The sequence below is a fragment of the Macaca nemestrina genome, chromosome 5 (genome assembly GCF_043159975.1).
Source record: "Macaca nemestrina isolate mMacNem1 chromosome 5, mMacNem.hap1, whole genome shotgun sequence".
Lineage (NCBI taxonomy): Eukaryota > Metazoa > Chordata > Mammalia > Primates > Cercopithecidae > Macaca > Macaca nemestrina.
This window is the reverse complement of record NC_092129.1, coordinates 141811352-141828519: the sequence shown is the minus strand read 5'-3', so window position 1 is coordinate 141828519 and position 17168 is coordinate 141811352. Positions and strand designations below refer to the sequence as shown.

The 17168-nt window shown below is 42.1% G+C and overlaps 1 long non-coding RNA gene across 4 annotated transcripts in view; it reads right to left on the bottom strand.

Annotated features, from left to right (window-relative positions):
- The window catches only part of LOC139363406 (uncharacterized), a 62395-nt gene that overhangs the window by 27090 nt on the left and 18137 nt on the right, over positions 1-17168 (bottom strand). Inside the window, exon 2 of one of the 4 annotated variants that reach the window (XR_011623743.1) lies at positions 9849-10050. The exons of the other annotated variants lie outside the window; for them this stretch is intronic. This is a non-coding gene — a long non-coding RNA (uncharacterized lncRNA). The remainder of the gene's footprint in view (positions 1-9848; positions 10051-17168) is intronic. 4 annotated transcript variants of the gene reach the window in all.

Below are 17168 nucleotides of genomic sequence, written 5' to 3'. Positions count from 1 at the left end.
ACTTTCTTGCTCGCTCTGTCTCTCTCTCTCCAGCCCTCCAGTACCTGCCCTAGTTCAGGCTGTTGCCCTAGTCCCCTTGAATATTGCTGTAGCCTCCTACCTAGGTCCCACCGCCCCCCATCCATCCTTCTCACTGCAGCCTGAGTCACTGACCAAAAATAAAAATCTAAGGCTACCTCCAGCTTAAAATTCATAGCCTGTGGGAAAAGACACAAAACCCTTAGCTCGGTATCCAAGCCCTCCCCAGCCGGGCAGCACATACGTCTAGAGCCACCCCTGGTTCTCACTTCACTCTCTGGGCACAACCAATTGTGTGCACTTGTCCTACATACACCACAGAGCACCATGCTCCAGCATCTCTAGGCCCACTGCTGCCTCTGCCTGGAGAACCTTCCTTTCCCACCCACCCACACTCTGCCTTTGCCGAGCCACTGCTATATATTTTGAAATTCTACATCGGTGCCACCACCTCTGAGAAGCCTTCTCTGACATCCCCCAAGTCTGGACCAGGCACCCCTCCTTTTGAGGGGGGCGGTGCACAGTATCTGGTACCATGGCACAAGATTTCAACATTGCTTGTTTACTTGTCTGTGAACCACAAGGCAACCGCCCCTGGCAGGCACTGGAGTTGCCTACCCAACACCTAGGACCTTTTCCTGATTTTATTCAGGCACGAAATTGCTCAGTCTTGAGGATGATGGTTTTTTTTTTTTTAACTTTTAAAAATTTTATTTTTTATTGATACATAATAGTTGTGCATACATTGAGGATACATGTGATAATTTAACACATTTGAATAACTTGTAAAGATCAAATCATTATATTTGGGATATATATTGCCTTAAATATTTGTCTTTCCTTCACGCTAGAAACATTTGAATTGCTATCTTCTAGCTCCTTTGAAATATACAATAGATAATTAGTAGTTAACCTTTACTGGGAGCCAAGTACTGTGCTAAGCACCTTATGTACATTAAACATTTAATCCTTACATCAACCTGTGAAGTATCATTATCACCATTTTACAAATGAGAAAACTGAGAAACAAAAGGTTAAGCTCCTTGCCCAGGGTTATATAACTCAAAAGTGATGAAGCCATGATTTGAACTGTGGCCCTCAGGCTCCAGAGCCTGGGCTCTTAGTAGACATGATAGACGCACTGCTTTTCCCATGAACAGCACATCACAATTGGCCCAAGGCAGCCAGTTATGGCATCCCATTCTGGTTTGCCTGTGACTGGTCTAGAAACAGGCATGGGATCCAGATACGGTCACTGGGTTATAATGAGAAGGCAGCAAGGCACTTCTAGGAAAGGTGTTCTTCCCCTATGAAAAAAAAAAAGGAGCAAAGTGAAGGTCCCTGTTCTGTCTTTGAGCATTAGGATATTAGGATGTTGTTGGGGGCTGTGATGGCCATCTTGCCATCTGAGGACAGTTATCACTGATGCACCAAGAATGGTTCTTGATGGCACTGCTGAGCTGTGGAACCTACAGCCTCTAAGGACCACAGCCCTGGACTTCTTTCTTATTTTAGATGAGATAATGAATATCTGCATTGTTTTGTCAGAGGTGTTTAAACTGGAGCAACTCCATCTTGAATAGGGGCTGGATAAAATAAGGCTGAGACCTACTGGGTGGTGTTCCCAGACAGGCATTCTAAGTCACAGGATGAGATGGGAGGTCAGCACAGATACAAGTAACAAAGACCTTGCTGATAAAACAGGTTGTAGGAAAGAAGCCGGCTAAAACCCACCAAAAGCAAGATGGCAATGAGAGTGACCTTAGGTCATCCTCACTGCTACCACTCCTACCAGCGCCATGACAGGTTACAAATGCCAAGGCAACGTCAGGAAGTTACCCTATATGGTCTAAAAAGGGGATGCATCAATAATCCACCCCTTGGTAGCATGTAATCAAGAAATAACCATAAAAATGGGCCACCAACAGTCCTCAGGACTGTTCTGCCTGTGGAGTAGCCATTCTTTATTCCTTTACTTTCTTAATAAACTAGCTTTCACTTTACTCTGTAGATTTGCCTCAAATTCTTTATTGCACAAGATCCAAGAACCCCCTCTTGGGGTCTGGATTGGGACCCCTTTCTGGTAAGAGTTTAGGCCACTACTGGCTGAGTATTGCTACTTGCAGCCAAACCCATACACCCATCCAATGCCTAGAACAGGGCCTGGCACATTGTAGGCCCTTCATAAAGAGCTGTCTAATGAAGGAAATGGAAAACCATGTGAGCATATGTGGCAAAACAGGATAAACTCAAAGCACTACATGAATATGAAGAAAGATTCATTTTCTTGAGCCTCAGTTTCCTCATTGAGGGGGCTAGGCTCAGTGGGTTCACTTAGGCTCCCACTTTCTCTATTTTGAGTACAAGAAAAGATGAAGTTTCAGGTGTGCAGGACGGACAATAAACATTATGGGAGAAGAGACCCAGGGAATACCTCACAACTGCTCACTGCTCATCCTTGGCAAGCTGAGGGAGCCTGTCAAAGGGCATCACTTTCTGTGGGAAGGCTCAAAGAAACACACCTAAATAGAAGAGAGTATGATAAGGGACTCGCCCAGGGGCCAGCCTCTGAAACAAAGAACTGCAAAGACCTCTGCTCTCTTGGCCTTTGATTTAACTCAGTACAATCTGGAAACATCTGAATGACTTTCTTTGTTCACTGTAGAGTCCTGAGGGCTGCCCAGAGGCCTCCCTGTTTATCCACCACAGGAAGCTGGCAGTAACTCAGCAGGTGCAAAGCACACACCTTGCTCTACCTGTCAGATCAGCCACTAAGATAAGGCCACAGGGGTCACTCATGAGTCCAGGGGCATTGGCATGGGATCTAAGGCACCTGATGCAGCAGGCCAGCTGTTGGCCAAGTAACAAGGACCCTGAGTCCTACTCTGAGGCTTCCCTGGCTCCCTTTTGCTGTCCCTAGTCATCCTTTGTGGGACACTTTAGGAAATTATACATTAGTTCAATGTTCACTTCAATTTATCAACTAAAAACCTGTGTTCTGCACTCAGAAACATCTTAGTCAATTGCATGTGAGTATGAACTGAAGTCTTTCTCAGGGCTATTTGCTAACTAAATCTTATCTCCCCCTAAGATGCCTTTGATGTGTTCATCTTGCAAGCTTTGTACCAGTTTTTAACCATTGTTTTGCACCACTTATCTCTTATATTACTTAACGTTTTACCTATTTTCTAGTTCCCAACTAGACTATAAATACCTAAAAGACAGAGCCCACATCTTCTATCCATACTTAGGATTCAATTATTCATTAATTCATTCATTTATTCAACAAACATCTACTAAGAGGTGGGCTTTGTGGTAGGTCTAAGCTTTCAAAAATGAGTAAGACATAGCCCCTACTTTCAAGATCTGAAAGTCTATTTAGGGGAGACAGACTGTAGAAACAGATAGTTAGGTCCCCTCCTCATCTTCATCCTGGGGTTCATGTTCTGAGTGTCACAACCCTGCTCAACTAGCCTTTATTTGAGCTACTCTGAGTAACTATGTTTCTTGCAATCAAGAGAAACCAATTACGGCATCCTCTAGGGTAAGAAATGCCTAAACTGACTCTTAAAGGATCAGTATAAGGGAAATGAGGGCATGGGGAGGATATTCCTGGCAGAGGGCACAGCACGAGCAACAGCATGAAGGCCAAGAACAGCTTGTTATGGGCAATGCCAAACACATGTGCATTCATTTCTATTTTTGATCCTTCATTGTGGAATGAAAGGCTTTGTCCACAGTAAAGCAATCCCAAACACCAAAAGACTGATAAAGGAGGTATTTTGGGACTTGCGTAGGGAGGAAAGTCCCTTCCCTGAGCCTGCAAAAATCACACTGTGTACGCAGCTGTCTCCAAACGCCAATGCTTAAAACCAATCCTGCTGATTCACAGCAGCTTCTTTGGTGGCCAAAGATACACGAGAGAGAAGGAGCAGCCCAACTGCAATGGCCAAAGTACTGGGAATGAGAGAAATGTCTCAAAAGAGAGAATGGCGAGGTTGAAAGGGACACTAAGAGATTACTTCATCCAGCTGAGTCCTGAAGGCCTCACACCAAGATGAGAGAAATGTAGAACCAGAATCCAGCCTCCCATCCCTGGAAAATCCCATGGAAGGTATTTCCTTCTATGCAGAGAAATACCATTTCCCCTGCAATTTGGTACTTACACATAAGAGGAATACAGACTCCCAAAGCTTAGGAGAATGGGGAATATTATTACGATACAAGGCTGTGTTCAGTCTACCCTTTAGCTTCCCAGAAAAGGCTGGCTCCAGCATACACAGCCAATGACACATGCTCTAAAAAAATCCAGAGCATCTAAACAAGGCAATGTTATCCCCCTTCCTCTGCCAGGGCTCCACTGGGCTCCAACTAGTCCTTCATCTCTCAAGATCCATTTCCAGGAGCCCACATCTTGATAAATGACTGGTAAGAGTCATTTAATCCCACAGAAATTAAGTGACCTACTGTGTGTAAGGCATTGTCATTGGAGAAGTGTGAAAAGCTCAGATTTTCTTACTTGGGACCTATCCCAATCTCCCAACGCCAAGGGATCAGATGTGGTTAGCAAGGACACCCTTGACCCATAAGGACATTCACTCCAAGCTCTGGCTTCCATCCAGCTCAGGGGATTGTCTTTCCATGACCTAAAGTGGCATCCTGCTTGCCTCTCATCTATCAGGAGCCACAGACCTGCTTTGCTTTCTAAAAAACGGGTGCCCCTGTGCTTACCTTCAACTTTAAAGATGGCTACTTAAGGGCAAAACATACTCAAATGCAAGTTCAGTGAGGGCAGTGGCTTTATCTTGTTCATTATTGAACCCCCAGAATCTAGAACAGTGTCTGGCACATTGTTATGGTTCAATAAATGTCGAATGAGTGAAAGCATTTGTTGGATGCCTTCACCACTAGACTGTAGCCTTGTTGTTTACTACTATATCCTCTGTTTAGAACAGCATCCAGCATGTTGTAGGAACTCAACAAGTATTTCTTAAATGAATAAGTATTAGGTTACTGATTTTTCTGACAAGTAATTTTTCTTACAATGTATTCAGTATTTATTCAACTAATTATTGAGTTTCTTCCTCATGTCAAGCCCTGGGCCAGGCCTGGAGATCCAAAGATGCCCAAGATAGAGTCCCTGCCTCTAGATAGTCACAGTCTAGTGGAACAGATAAATATGAAAACAAATAAAGTAGAGGCCAGGCACAGTGGCTCACACCTGTAATCACAGCACTTTGGGAGGCCAAGGCAGGAGGATCACTTGAGCCCACAAGTTCGAGACCAGCCTGGGAAATATAGCAAGACCTTGTCTTTACAATAAAATAAAATAAATTAGTTAGATGTGGTGGCACATGCCTATAGCCCCAGCTACTCAGTTCGCCTGAACCCAGGATATTGAGGCCACAGTAAACCATATTCACACCACTGCGCTCCAGCCTGGTTGACAGAACAAGACTGTCTCAAAAAACAAAAAGTAACAAAGTAGAAGCCCTTGAATCTGGCAGGACTTAAACTCACAGTTTGTCAGAAAATCGAAAATATCAAAGTGGAGAATCATAAAAATTCCTACCATGCTAGACAACTTCCACTTGCCCCCGATCCACTCTTCTCCACTCTGTCTGCTTTCTACACTGGGGGTTTCAACTCTATGGACTGCATCAACAGACTCCTGTTCCTTCTTCCTTCCTGTTGCGTTTGTATAATAAAAGACACTGGTAGAAGCTTGCAGGAAGAAAGAAGGGAGAGGTCAGGCCATTTAATTCCCTGTTTCCTCCCTGCAGCACCTTGGCACACTGGCTGCCTCCCTCATCCCGAAGCTCAGCTGCTGTCAGGAGCCCTTCTGCATTCCCCCAACTTGAGGTCCTATCCTATAGTTTTCCTAATTTCTACCCACAGTTTTATAAGCAATCCTTTTATTTTATTAAACCCTCTTCAAAGTATCTAATTTGAGCATGTAATTTTTTCCCTGCTGTGATTCTACTAACATACACCCCTTAAACATTTTTTCAACTTAAAAAATACACACACACACACACACACACGTACTAATTCACCTGTTCCTTAAAAGGCCAAGATCTTTTCTTTAGTTGTGGGTCTGCTAGTTGAATTTCCATGTCCTCTTTCATTCATAAACAACATCCATAACGTGTAGACTATGAGTTGTCTATTTCTTTTTCTTTAAATTGGAGTGAGAGTTTAAGGACTCTTGCTAATGCAATTCAAGTGCAGAAAACCTTGAGATTTTTACAGGTTGTTTTCTAATCTTTTACAGTTGTTTCACCCACACCTAATTTTCCAGCAGTTTGTTTTCATGACTCACATTTAGGGAGCCTTTTCTCCCTTTTAAAATCTCAACATTGATTTATTCATTCATTTCTTGATCAACATCCATTCATCAACTCCTACTCTGTCTCAGGCCGTGGGCTGGAACATGAGGCACAAAGGCGGGGCCACTATGGTCTCTGTCTTTGAGTTCAGTCTTGAGGAGATACACACATGACCACATGATAGCATCTCATGAAAATGAGCTTTCTCAAACCCCTTCATGCATCAGCTTTTCCATGTGTCTTCCTGAAGCATTCAACTTTTAAGTTGTATAAAAACAACTCTCACTCTTTTTCCCCTGTATTTCATTGGTCTGTGCCGCACTCAGACTGTGCAACTACTATAACAGGTGGAATGAGGCTAGGCAGGTTTGGGAGCTCATGGTATGTGTCTAACTCAATGGGTGACAGCAGAAGTGATAGCTAGAAGCCGGTCAACCATAAAGGTTCACTGGGCCTCAGACATTGATTAGCATGCATCAGAGGGTGAGCAGAGAGCTTGCCTTAAGCCAGAAGTTTGGGCTTTAAGCAGATGCTATGGTATATGTGTGTGTCCCTACAAATTCATATGTTGAAATCCTAACTCCTTTAAGTGATGGTACTAGGATGTGGGGCTTTTGGAAGTGATTAGGTTATGGGGCCAGAACGCTCATGAATGGTATTCATGATCTTATAAAAGAGGCTCAAGAGAAACCCCCTCACCCCTTCTCTCTGTGAGAACACAGCAGGAAGGCACCATCTATGAGCCAGAAAGTAGGTCCTCACCAGACACTGAATCTGCTGGCACCTTGATCTTGGACTTCCCAGCCTCTAGATTGTGAGAAATAAATCTCTATTGCTTGTAAGCCACCCAATCTATGGTATTTTGTTACAGCAGCCTAAATGGAATAAGAGCAGCAGAGGTTACTTAAGAGAAATACACTACACTTAATGTACAGAGATATGAGAGAGAGGTATGCTAGGATGCATCACACACAAGTGCTAAAATGTATGGATGGCCATTGTTTTGGACTGAGCTCCTGCACATTGTTTTGGACTGACAAAATCACAATGGAGCCACTCATGCTAGGTACCACATGATCTAACATACCTTTAAAATGGGCTGGTAGTAAGAAAAAGAAGAAAGAGAGAGAGAGAAAGAGAAAGAGAGAGAGAAAAAGGAAAGGAAAGGAAACGAAACAAAATGAAATGAAAGGAAAAAAGAGGAGAGAGAAAGAAAAAGAAAGAAAGAAAAAAGAAAGAAAGAAAAAGAAAAAAGAAAGAAAGAGAAAGAAAGAAAGAAAGAAAGAAAGAAAGAAAGAAAGAAAGAAAGAAAGAAAGAAAGAAAGAAAGAAAGAAAGAAAAAGAAAAGAAAAGAAAGTAAGAGAGAGAGAGGAGAAGGAAGGAAGGAAAGATGGAAGGAAGGAAGGAAGGAAGGAAGGAAGGAAGGAAGGAAGGAAGGAAGGAAGGAAGGAAGGAAGGTTGATTTACAGCAACCAGGCAGTCTACTTGAGCAGGCATGATAAAGAAGTCCTCTCTGTGAACCCCACAACGTTGAAAAAGTCTGCTTTTTGTTCCTTGGTTTTGGTTTCTTCAGCATTTTCTGCCTGTAAAGCCAACTCCCTCTACTCAGGTCATCAGAGCTGATGTATGTTTTCTAGAAGGGATGCTGCCTGATTCATGAATTGCTAATACAAGCCAATCACACCTTTAAACTCAATGTGTTGAAATTGTGTCTTTTGACAAAAGGTAAGTTTCAAGACATAGAGAGGAAGGCTTCTCAAAAAAGATGACCTGAGAGTTGGTCTTAAAATACCAGCAGGAGTTTGGCAGAGAAGGAAGAGATTCCAAGCTTAGTAACAAGCATATATAAAGGTAGTGACAAAAGGCATGTAGATAATGTGTACACCTATGACTTAAGTGCATGTGGGCACATGAGTCCTAGGACACACATCCAAAGACAAAATGTTCATAGTGGCCCAGTTTGAACAGAAAAAAAAACAACTAGAAGCTACTGTGGGAGAATGTCTTTTTAAATGAGGTACAATTACATACTGGAATACTATACAGTAGTGAAAATGAATGAATTATAGCTACATACAATATCATGGATGAATCTTCAGAATATGAAATTAAGATAGCAGAATTTATACAGCACGACTGCACTTCTAAAAAGTTCAAAAAGTTCTAAAAAGTTCAAAAAAACTGAATGGATTTTGTTGTTGTGGGTTTAATAAAAAATGGTAAACAGCAAAAAGGCCAGTGTGGCTGGAGCAGAGAGAAAGGCAGTGAGAGTGGTAGGATATGGCATCAGAAACATGGTGAGGCAGGCACATGGTGAGGCACCCACTGGCCATCATAGGCCTTGGGGTTTCCCCTGAGCGGAGTGGGGAGCCGTTACAGGCTTTTGAGCAGGGGAGTGACCTGATTCAACTAATGTTTTCAAAGTCTGTATGTATGTCTAAATTGTGTCCACCTATGAAACAAATATATTGCCTACATGATAAAACATGTGTAACAAATTAGACATATCACACACTAATACACCAAGCCATAAACCATTCTTAGAGTGAAGTTCTTTGTTAATGACGGTGGATATACATTCACATTTCATATAGCTTTACTGATAGTTTTGAAATGTAGAAGCTGGCTCTACCACTGCTGTTGTAGTTTCCTCACACCGCTGACCAAGAGTTTGTCATGGGAGTAAGAAAATGCCAGTTCAGCTATATCTCACCATCCACTTGGGCTTGACTTACAGATATTATTTTGTTGTAGGGATATCTTTAAGCAGTTTGTTCTTTTGTGGGGGTTAGTTTAGGTGACACTTGATAAGGTAATCTGCAGATCTTCATCAGGGCACCCATATAACAGCAATGCACATGACTGGAAGCAAAGCCACAGGCGCCCTTCCTCTCCCCGATCTTCCACCCCTGTCTGCATCTCTGAGGATTCTATGGGATAGAAGGTGAAGTCTTCGGACTGGCTGGTTCCTATGGTACCTACAGGCCTGTGAACATCAGGTCTGGAAGAGAAAGGCATGTGCAGACAATGCTTGGTCAGAGGGATAGGTAGAGAATCCTCCTAAAAGGATGGTTTAGAGCTGTCATTCAATACAGAGGTCACTAGTCACATGTGCTATTATTGAACTCTGGAAGTGGCTAGTGCAAATTAAGATGAGCTTTAAATGTAAAAGACACCTGCATTTCAAAGATCTTGTTAAAAAAAAAAAAAGCAAAATATCTCATTAATTTTTTTAAAAGTGTATTTTTTAGAGTGCATGTTAAAATAATATTTTTAAAATATTGGGTTGAGTTTAATAAATTATTAACATTAATTTTACCTGCTTTGTTTTTTCCCTTTTTTCCCTACTATTTGCTTAATGTGACTACTAGACAGTTTTTTATTGCATACATGGCTCATGTTTGTCGCTCACATTATATTTCCATTGAATAGCACTGGTCTAGACAGAAAACCAGTTCCCTAAGTTATGGAAAAGTCCAGATTTATCAACATTATCAGTACCTTTTGTTCCAATTGGTCTTGCCCATCATGTTCCCAATAACGGCCCCATTAGGTGAAGAAGCCTGTGGTGAATGCCTTTAGGGCACATTGTGAAGGTGGTGCCCTGTGATTCAGGTAGGCGATGACTGATGAACCAGGGCTCTGCCATGTACTTGCCAGGTGACCTCAGAAACATCACCGGCACATGGCTTTCCTTCCTTGTCTGTAAAAATATGAAGGGAATTCATCATATAATACCCCATCTTTCTGGCTCTGGGTGCCTCCTTCCAGAAGTATTTGCACTTTTAAAAGGGAGTCTCTAGAAGGCAATGCTCAACCCAAATTAAGAAATGCCAATGGCAAAACTTCAGGCCCCAGTGGAGGAGGAGTTTTGGAGTAGAGAGACCCTCCTGGGTCCCTGCAAATCACAGCTCAGATTCTATGTGAAACTGATAAACATATAGGAACTCACAGGACAGACTGGCCCTGTGAGAAGTAGTAGGCTGGGATGGAGATTCCAGATGGGTCTTCATTTGTACCACCAAGCATATGCTGTCGATTTAAGCTGCATGGTCAGGCTATTATTTCATGAGCACATCCTCCTCTGGCACATACACACACACTTCCATAAGTGCAAACATCCACATGCACACACAATGAGACAGCAGAAGGTGCTTAAGAAAGCAGCCTCCCAGTCCAAGAGAGGAAAGCATCCCTCACTTAGAGAGACAGAAGCATAGGAAGAGGTCTCCAGGAGCCTCAGGAAGCAGGTGGCATGCTGCCAGGTCATGCATAGGAGCCTGATCCAAGGCCAGTGAGACAGAGCAGCAGAGGCTGCAGGGCATCCAGAGACAAACAAATAATGAGCTGGCAGCTCCCAGAGAAGTGGCGAAGCTAATTGCATACCTGACAATGGTAAGCGGTTAGGCAAAATGGAGAGTTCCAGCAGAGGAAAATCTAGTTATCACAGATGGCCTGGCTCTGGAAAGTGAGGGGAAAGGGCACTTAAGAAAGGAGAGATTCTTCCCCAAAAATGGCAGCTGTGAGATGGAGAAGGGAGGGGTGCCCACATTTATGCATTCACTTCATTCGATGCCATGTGAACAAACAGGTCATTTACGTGCTTTGAACACAGAGAGATAAACTAAAATGGAGTTCCTCTTAAACCACCCTTATCCATCCAAGCTTTATCCAACTCCAAATTCTACCTCCTCCAGGAAGCCTTCCTTTCCCAGAAACAGCAGTCATAAACGGTCTTGCTATGAATTTCCAAAGTAATTTAAAGCAAATAGTCAGGGCCAGATCTAGGGGGAGAAATCAACTCAACACCTCACACACAAAAAGTCAACTTAATTTAAAACTGTTTATTTTTTGTTAAGAAAACATTCACTTCATTTTTAAATTAAAAACAGTAAGCATCTAATTGTATGAAATTAGTACTAGATAGAATATATTAAAGGGTGGGAGAAAGAGAAAAAGCAATGAGATGGGAGGAAAAGGAAGCGAGTAACAAAATAAGTTAAGTGGAAAAGGCAGCAGTAGATGAGGGAGAGAGAAAGAGACGGGAAGAGAGAAATAATTATATGAATGAAGAGCTAAAGAAAGAAAGGCTGGAAGGACCTGTTGTACACTCAGAATGTCACTTTTAAAAAGAATGCGTATTCTGCTATGGACTTTGTCTAAAAATGTTCATTAGGCCAAGTTGGTTACTAGAGTTGTTAAGGTCTTCTATAACCTTATTGATTTTGTATCTAGTTGTATCAATCACTGAGAGAGGCATGTCGGAGTCTCCAACTATGATGTGTTTTCTATTTCATCCTCCAGTTCTGTCAATTTTTGCTTTACTTATTTTCAGGTTTTATGGTAGGATTCATACATGTTTAGAACTGTAATGTCTTTTGGTGAACTGACCCTTTTGCTCTTCTGTAGTGTTCTTCTTATCCCTGGTAACTTTCCACGTTATGAAGTCTATCTTTTCTGATAGTAATCTAACCACTTCAGCTATGTTTTTAAATTACGGTAAACTACACATGAAATTTACCATCTTAGTCATTTTTCAGTGTTCAATGGTGTTTAGTGGTGTTAAGGATATTCACATAGTTGCGCAACCCATCTCCAGAACGTTTTTATCTCGCAAAACTGAAACTCTGTACTCATTAAGCAACATTTCACCCATTTTCTCCTCCCCACAGCCCCGTCAACCATTCTACTTTCTTCTTCTATAAATATGACCATTCTAGACACCGTATACAAATGGAATTATACTGCATTTGTCTTTTTTGACTGGCTGATTTCACTTAGCATAATTTCCTCAAGAGTCATCCATGTTGTAGCGTGTGTCAGAATTCCCCTCCCTTTTAAGGCTGAATAATATTCCACTGTGTGGCTAGGCCATATTTCATGTATCCATCCAGCTGTCTATGCACATTTGGGTTGCTTCTACCTCTTGGCTATTGTACATAATGTTGTGAACATGAGTGTACAAATATCTCTTGGGAAAACTGGCTTTCAATTCTTTTGGATCTATACCCAGAAGTCAAATTGCTAGATTGTATAATAATTCTATTTTAAATAGAACCACCAGACTTTTTCCATATTGGCCACGCCACTTTATATCACTTCAGTTATTTCTTGATTACTCTTTGAATGGTACATATTTTCCATTATTTACTTTTAACCTAAACCTATTTGTATTTTTATATCTAAAGTCTGTCTCATAGACAACATAGAGGTGGGATGTTGTTTTCTTGTTACTTTCCACTCTGACACTCTCGGTGTGTTAAGAGCATTTATATTTCATGAGATTCTATGTAATTTAACTGACATGATTGAATTTAGATCTATTGTTTCATTAGTTTTTCCCCTGTTTCTTGCTCCTGTTTCCCCTTTCCTGCTTTCTCTTGCACTATTTGAATATTTTTAGTATTATATTTTAATATACCTTTTAACTTTTTAGCTATATCTCTTCATATTATTTTTAATGGTTTCTCTATAAAGTATAATATACATGGATATTTTTTCACATTCCATTTAGAATTAATAGTTTACCACCTCAGGCAAAATATAAAAGCCAGGAATGTCCATTTTAAAGTGGCATCCAAGTGTAAAGGCAAGGTAGAGTGTGTACTGTTTGTTTAGTATTGAAGTGGTAAATATGAATACGTACATGTTTGAACATGCATATAGTATTTCTGGAAGCCCACACAAGAAATCCTTAGTAGTGACTGGCCCTGGGGAGGGCAAGGGTAGGAGGGAGGACAGGGACGGGAGCAGAGTTGTTTCTCATGGTAAATCTCCTTGTATCTTCATTTTCTTTTACCAAGTTTATCTATTGCCTTCTCAGAAAATAATCTACAGAAAGCTTTATCCATTTCTTATTCAAAAATATCTCTATAAATGTCAATAGTGACCTAATTGTTGAAGATTTTATGAAAGCTCAAATTTTTAAAAATTTAGGAGCTCTGCTTTTAAAAGAATAATCTAAAGCAATTGAAATTATACATCAGTGGCCACAGAAGTCACTTTTAAAGAGTAAGATGAAGTTCAATTAAAGGCCCCAGAATCTCTTTGTAGAGTCACTTCCAGCCTTTCTCATTTCAGTGGATGACACAACATCTAAGCTCCAGTGATTGGTCTTAGTGAATCAGGACTAACCTATTCTTCTTGCCAGTGATTGATTTACAGCTAAGCATGGGGCCAATGAGACCTGACAGAAGTTCCACTGGAGCCCTTATGAGAAAGTTTTCTTGCCCTTAAGACAAAGACCCCATTAAAGACAGCCCTATTTCTGCCTTTGGACATGACTGTGTTAGAATGTGTGGCCTAAAACCGCTGTAAAGAGCTGGAGGCAGAATCCTACCACCTACTATCTCTTTGTTGTGTGACTAATATATTCCCTTTCTGTTTGAGGTTTAAGAGTTTTTTTATTACTTGCAACTGATAGCTTTCTAACCAATATACCATCACTTTTTTTCATGTATTCATTATTCACATCCACATAATCCCTTCTACATGTGAGAGCAGGCACACAGTATTGATAAATGCATGAGCCCTCGCTGCCTTCAAGGAGCCTATAGTCAAGTATTCCTGCATCTGTCATGTCCTTTGCTTGCACTTGTCTCTCATGATCATTTCTGACCCTTTATGGGTCACCTCTACAATATACACACCTAATTGTTTACCTTCCCTGTGAACTGCCATGACTGACAACCCTTCCTCAATGTCATACCTACCCTATACTTTTGTTATAGCGCTTTTTAGACTGCCTGGCAATCGCCTCTTCATTAGCCTGTGAGCTCCTATTGTGAACCCCCAAGGCAGTCACAGGGACTGGATACTAATAATGCTTGGTCAGGCATCTGCTAACTAGCCACCCTAAGGACTGGGGGCACTGTGAAGGCAAGTTCAAATGTTAGGGAGAAGTCACCAGCTATTGCTTAGAAGCCAGAACAGGGGATGCATGCAGGTCCTGAACTACAAGTCAAAAGAGGAGAGAACAGAGAGAGGAAGGAGTGCCATAGAGGCAAAGGACAAAAACCCCTGTCCCTGTGGGCCCTTCCTCCAAGCCCCAAACTCCTTGACTTCTCCTCCCAGAGGTCACTGCACAACCAGGAATCCACCCAAAAGAAATATGAAGCTTTCATCTGTTTAGCTGTTTGGCTGGATGGGCCCTTGTTTTTATACTCACAGGTCTAGTTAGGTAACACTCTTCCCTTCCACCAAAGTTCTGCACCCCTCCACCCCCACCCTCCTTGATCTTCAGACATGGCTCATCATGTTTCTGGCCCTGCCTGCCTCCTTTCTAACCCATCCTTCTTAGCCAGTTCACCAGTAAGTGGTTTCCTGATCGATTCTTCTCAATGGGTTTTCTCAAAAGCCCTTTTAAATTAAATTCTATTATTTGTTCCAAGGTTACTAAAGCCAACATAAGCCAGCCCAGGTTCCAGTGCAGCTCAAACAGGTGACTTCTCATATGACACAAAAGTTCTTAATTGCAGACCACAGAATTCACTCTAGTGGATTTAAACACAAGGGTTCTTATTAGAGGTAAAGATAGTGAAGAAGGCTGAAGAAACAAAACTAGACGAATACTTCTCAACCCTTGCTTTACATTAGAATTGCCAAGAGAGCTTACAAAAATAAAATGCTCATATCTTCATTCAAGCCAATTAAATCAGAATTTGTAGCATTTTTTTAAATGTTCAAATGATTCTAGTGTATAACCAAGATGCAGAGCTATTACTCCAGACCAATGGGTCTCAACCTTGGCTACGTACTGGAATCACCTGGGTAGTTTTAAAAATGTTGATCCCAGGCACCACCCTTAGAGATTATGACATAATATGGGGTGTGGCCTTGGCACCTGCAGTGTTCAAAGCTTCCCAGGTGATTCTAATTAGAGCCTTGGCAGAGTTCCAGTATAGTCTAAGCCAGTACTTCTCAACCTTGAATGGGTGTGTGAATCACCTGGAGATGATTCCCTAGGAGTAGCCTGGCGCCTGGGATTCTACTCCTGATCTGCGGACAACAGTTTGGGATGCTAGGCATTAAACTGAACTTCCAGGATTGGCTCCCAAAATTACAGCTCAGACTTGGGCCACCTAAGGAGCTGCAGCCTCTCCTGCAACCAGGAAGCTGCAGTATCTGATATCTGCCACCAACAGCTGTCAGCAACAAAACCGGCACTCCTGTGGTGATGCCCACTGGCCAAGTAAATATCCACACACTCCACCTCTCTGCTCAGTGACTTAGATCCAAATCCAAATCTCACCTGACTACAGCTGCTTGGTGAATCCTAAGGTGACACCCTGAATCTACCTGCAAAGATTCCTGGGAAACACATTTGCCAGCTCTTCAGTCTCAGCACAGTAGAGAGGGATTGAAACAAGTGTTGAATAAACCAATCAGCAGTTACCGGAACAGTGCCAGGAGAGTCACACTGTCTACCTTACTGAAGCCTGAAATTCTACCATTTGAAAATAATTTCTCAAAATGAAGCACTGTTGGCCGGGCATGGTGTCTCACGCCTGTAATCCCAGCACTTTGGGAGGCTGAGGCGGGTGGATCACGAAGTCAAGAGATCGAGACCAGCTTGGCCAACATGATGAAACCCTGTCTCTACTAAAAATACAAAAAATTAGCCGGATGTGGTGGCGCATGCCTGTAGTCCCAGCTACTCAGGAGACTGACGCAGGAGAATCACTTGAACCCGGGAGGTGGAGGTTGCAGTGAGCCGAGATCACGCCACTGCACTCCAGCCTGGGCAACAGAGCGAGACTCTGTCTCAAAAAAAAGAAAAAAAAGTAAGCACTGTTGATAAATGCACGAGGTTATCCATGCCAGCAAAGGATGACCAAAGAATTCAAAACAGCCTTAGAAGACTGGCTAAGCATGAAGCACCCTTATAGTAGAATAATACTATGCAGCTAATGAAACAAAAAATAAAAATAAAAATAAGGCAACTCTCAATGGGATGATATTGAAGGATCTACAAGGCATATTAAAAAGTAAAACGAAAAAAAGCAAGATGCTATAATTTGTGCAAAAGGGATACAAGAAATACGTGTACCTTTAAGTTAATATGGACCCTCTGGAAGGATGCATACCAAATAGGACTCAGATATTGATTTCAGAGAAGGGAACTGGGTGGTTAGAGGATGGAGATGGACCATAGGCTTGGCACAATACATCTGTTCTATGTTTTGGATTTTGCAGCTATTATATAAATGAATACAATCTCCTTTATAAATGAATTAAAATCTGCTCTATGAAAACGCCCTGCAAATTGTGACAGATGCATGCATGCATTTATTCAACACAGATGAATCTAACCCTCTCCCCATTCTGAGCCCTGTCTCAGTTCTGTGGAAGGGCCATGGCATGGTCCCCAAGACTGTAAGACCCCATGCCACAATATGGTGGGTGCAACAGCAGAGGTGGACACACAGAGCCCCAGAGCACAGAGGCGGGGGTGATTGGTTTAGTCTAAGGGGCCCCAGGTATGTGGACTATAGAAGACATCATTTGAAGGGAGACTTAAGGAAGATGGAAAATTGTGCTTGGTGAAGAAGAATATTCCAGACAGAGAGAATAGCTTGTGCAATCTGCGGCTTGACAGAAGGCACAGTATGCTCTGAGCAGTATGAGCAAATAAGATGGTCAGAGCAGACGTCAGCGTGTCGGGGGTGTATACCCACATGCATCTCCCTGAGCTCCCCACAACTCCCTGTGTGCATGAGGATGTACAGAGCAAATCATCACTGGATAGACTTTGAGGTTGGGAAGCTTTCAGTGTGAGATTCCCAGCTGTAGAGTGGTTCTCTTCTCCTGACCAAGTCCATC